Source organism: Hordeum vulgare, chromosome 3H (assembly GCF_904849725.1).
Source record: "Hordeum vulgare subsp. vulgare chromosome 3H, MorexV3_pseudomolecules_assembly, whole genome shotgun sequence".
NCBI lineage: Eukaryota > Viridiplantae > Streptophyta > Magnoliopsida > Poales > Poaceae > Hordeum > Hordeum vulgare.
The window spans coordinates 526,796,930-526,801,716 of record NC_058520.1 but is presented as its reverse complement, the minus strand read 5'-3'; positions in this window follow the sequence as shown (position 1 = coordinate 526,801,716).

The window sequence follows — 4,787 nt, the reverse complement described above, 5'->3', positions numbered from 1 at the left end:
GAATCATTGGAAGGATTGAGAGTTAGTAAGCTCGAAGAAGGTCAACAATGGGGGAAGAAAACGAGCTCAAAAGGTTAGGGAGGAATGAGGAAGAAGACCCCCTTCTATAGGCCTCCCCAAATCCAACCATTATCTGCACAACTCGTGCATAAGCGGTACTACCGCTCGGCTGAGCGGTGCTACCGCTTAGGTCGGTAGTTCTATGAAAAAGCATGCAAAAGACAAAAATCTCGAGGCGGTACTGCTGTCGGAGCAGTAATACCGGCCGTCCCAGCGATAGTACCGCTGGGGATGCAAAACCAATACCCGAGTGCTCAAATAATAGGAAGTGGGGCCGGAAGTGGAAGGCGACAGTACTGCCCGAGAGGTACTACCGCTTCTAGTGGAGCGATACTTCTGCTTAAAAGAGAAAATTTTCCCTCACAATAAAACTGCCATAGCTTTCGCATATCAGCTACGAATTGAGCAAGCTCAAGCTTGTTGCTTAGCACACGATGAATACTATCCAAACAATGATATAGAGTTGACAATGATATAGAGACGTGGAACCTCTATGTATGAAGAACCGGCCAAAAATCCAACATAAAAAAACATCATAGAAGATGCACATGAACGCCATTTTTTATGAACTCGAGCTTATCCTTAAGATGACCATAAGCTCAAGAACCCACATGGAGAAAAGCCAACCGAGAACCAAGAAAGATGATGATGCCAAGAATGCAATGGTTTGAGCTATCAACAAACGGTGCGATCAAGCTACTCACTTGAGAGCCCCCCTTGATACTACGACAATCGATCCTATAACCCGGTCTCCGAACTAATATACGAGACCGGTAAAATAGAAAACCTATCACGACTAAACATTTGCCTTGTTCATACGTCCAAAACGTATCTATAATTTTTGATGGTTTCATGCTACTTTTATGCTTTTGAAGATTGTTTTTTATATTAAGTTTATGATTTATTTGTACTAACCTACTAATATTTGTAAAAGTGCACAATGTTCTTTTTTTACACTTTAATATGTAGGAACTATCAAAAATAGAAGAGGAAACCTTGTTGGAGTGGGACTCTGACTTTCCTGAAATCTGCCCCCCTATAGATGTTAGATATCGTCTGTTTCTGCCTTGAATATTACGTCAAATGGACAAAGAATAGATGCGAAAGTTGTGGGGAATTTGATGCTGATAATTGTATACATAAAATTCGGCCCATTTGGAGTACGGACTATCCAGGAAAGCCCGTTTTACTGGAGGACAAATATCTGATTACAGTATTACGGGAATCGGTGACGTGATTGAGTCCAACTCTTACCATATTAGATGGATTCGGCCAAGCCACGACTTGGGGACCTCATTAGGGCTTAGAAGGGTTCCTAGGAAGGTTCCATAGGTGCCCAAGAGCCCTTGGATCAAAGAGGCACCCATCGGAGTGCCAAGGATGACCGTCCCAACTCATATAAGGAGAGGAAAAACCTGATTTCTGGAGGGCCACCAAGAGTTACGAGATTTCCTCCTCCGAGGAAGCCGCCTTGGGGTGGAGAACCACCTCCATACCAGCACCATCTGCAAGGAAGAAGGGGGGCCAAGTTCCACTGCCCCCGAGGGCCGTGGCCGCCGTCTCCTCTCCGGGCTGCACCTCTCCATCAACCTCTTGCTCACCATGGCCATGTGTGAGTAGTCTCCCTCGGGTCTGAGGTCTTTTACGTGTAGCTATGTGGTCATCTCTTTCTCCCATGATGTGATCTTGATTGTGATCATAGGCTATGTTAATCTAGGGTGATCCCATGATATTTCCCCTTCTTCTATGTATTGGATTGATGTACTTACTTGATCTTATCTATTATAATCCCCGAGACCATGGTGACAGCAGTCTATTGGACATGGATTAGAAAAATATTTTCATGAGTGATTTCCTTTTTTGTGAATTGATTGAAGATTGAAAGTCTCTTGGTGCTTGTATTCGAAAATCTTTGAGATATGTTGTGGTGATTGTGGTACTCTCTTTGGATGGCCGCAGTGACATTGGGAAATCCATAGATGAGAACTACGAACTCTGAGGTGTGCTTTTGTAGCCCTGCATAATTCTCGTCCCATCTTGATCACAAAGGAATGACCTCCAATTACATCTCCATTGCATGTTTTAGTGGAAATATCATGTGACTAAACTATGTTAATGTTGTTGGGAGTTGCCACTAGTGATATGAAGCCTAGGCCCTATTTCTCACCATTGTTACACCGTTTATGCTCACTTTTGTCACTTGCTACCTTGCCGCAATTTTCATTTCAGATTTATATTACCTTGCTTTGCCACACCTATCACCCATATTTTACCATCTCTTCGCCGAACTAGTGCACCTATACAATTTACCATTTTATTAGGTGTGTTGGGGACACAAGAGACTTCTCGTTTCTTAATGGAGGGTTGCTTGAGAGAGACCATCTTCAACCTCTACTTTCCTGAGTTCGATAAACCTTAGGTCATCCACTTGAGGGAAATTGCTGATGTCCTACAAACCTCTGCGCTTGGAGGCCCAACATAGTGTACAAGTATAGAAGCGTGCATAGACATCAAGCTATTTCTGGCGCCGTTGCCGGGGAGGTGAGTGCTTGAAGGTATATCTTCAGATCTTGCAATTAAATCTTTTTGTTTCTTGTTTTTATTTTCACTAGTTAGGCTTAATGGAAAACAATAAAAATATGAGAGAGCTTTATAAACTTTATCTTGAACTAGGACATGAAGTGTTTGAGGAGAAAATTAAAAAACCTATGGAACTTCATTATTTGCATAACAATTATGATGATGACAATGTTATTAGTATGCTTCCTTTGAATACCAATATTGCTACTAACATGGAAAGCTCTAAGCTTGGGGATGATGGGTTTGATGAACATGATATTTATAGTCCCCCAACTTTTGAGAAGAAAATTTGCTATGATGATAATGATAGTCCTACTCCCACTATTACCAGTGAGAAAGATTATGCTGATGTGGAGAGTAAGAGTACCTTTTTGCATGTGGATCATGGTAACAATGCTTTATGTGATACTTATATTGTTGAGTTTTTTCACCATCCCACATATGCTTATAGATATTTCAATAATATGAAGTTCCCTCTCTTTATGTCAAAGGTTTTGAAGTTGCACTTGTTTTGCCTTCCTATGCTTATTGCTTTGTGCTTCAATGAATTATTCTATTGCAATATTCCTATGCATAGGAATCATGTTAGACTTAAATGTGTTTGGTATTTTCTTCTTGATGCTCTATTTTGTTCTACAACTCTTATTCCTATGAGAGCATCATTAAAATCTTAAGCCTATCTTTCTGGCTATAAAGAAAGAGCTCTAGGGAGACAACCCTTGTTATCTTTACTTTGAGTGTTTACTTTTAGTTTTTAGTGGTCTTGATGCTTGTTACTACTTTAGCAACATCTTCGTATCTTTATTTTCAAGTTTTGTGCCAAATTTAGCCTCCGATTGCAAGAAAGTTCAAAAGTTGTGACATGTTGTCCAGTAATAGATTATGTCTTCTTGCCGGAAAAATTCGCGAAACATCACCAGACCATATTTTTGATCTAACTTTTTTTAAAGCATGCTCTATATAATTTTTTTTCTCACATCGGTTATGAGTTTTTTGATTTGAGTTGTATAAGTGCCCCTAAAAAATTATTTACTACCTGTTGTTCTGTTTTTCACAGATTCTGCCACGTTTTGCGTTTTCATCATTTTGGAAATCTTAAGCTTGCTTTTCCTTTGCAAAAAACCTTTTGGCAATCATGAGAAACAATATTTTTTCATGAAAGTTTTTTATTTTCAGTATATAATGAATTATTTTATCATGTGTACTAACCAATCTAATCAGCTTATGATGAGTTTCGTATGAAAGGAGTTTTCAAGTATGTGATGGAAGATGATGAAAGATATCCAGGAGTGTCAAGCGCTCAAGCTTGGGGTTGCCCCCATGAACCCCAAGAATTATTCAAGGAGACTCAAGCGTCTAATCTTGGGGATGCCCCAGTGCATCCCCTTCTCTATCAATAATCATCAGTTCGTCCATCTCCATGCTATATTTTTATCACTTCATATGTTATGTGCTATGCTTGGAGCATCCCGCTCTTTACTTTTTAGTTTGTTTTAGTTTGCTTGCTCGTCATAAATAAGTTTCATCCTATCATTCTTATTTGGGAGATAAACACGCTCCATTTTGATTGCTTAGAACACTCTGGTTTTCACTCTTATTGTTCTGTGAGTGTTCACTTTTTGCTAGTACTGCGTTGAGCTCTTTTTTTCCACTCATATTTTGTTTAGATCTTGTTAGTTTTCTTCAGTTATATATGATTATCTCTCTAGTATTTAATTAATATTATCTATGAGAGTTGTTTCAACAAAGTTGATTGGTGTTGGAGAAGAGTAAAATTTTCATGCTTATAGTGGTGCAATAGGAAGCTTGTTTAGACTGTGGCTTAGACTTTAACATGTCATGTTAGATATTATCTTAATTATATGTTTAGTAGTTATTGATGTAGCATGACTTGTCTCAAATAGCTAAGAGTGCTTAATGTGCCATTGAAAGAATCATGCGTTTTTATCATATCGAAGCATAATATTGTGGTATTCTCCTTTACTACTTCATTTGGGTTGACTTGGCGCATGCTCACACCATGTTATGACTACAAACCAGTCACCTCTAGCCTCTATGATCGTTTAGTTTTTGACTTGTAATATTATTTATGCTTTGATTAATAATGTTTTGTCGCTATGCATGATTATGGCCGTTATTTCTCTCTT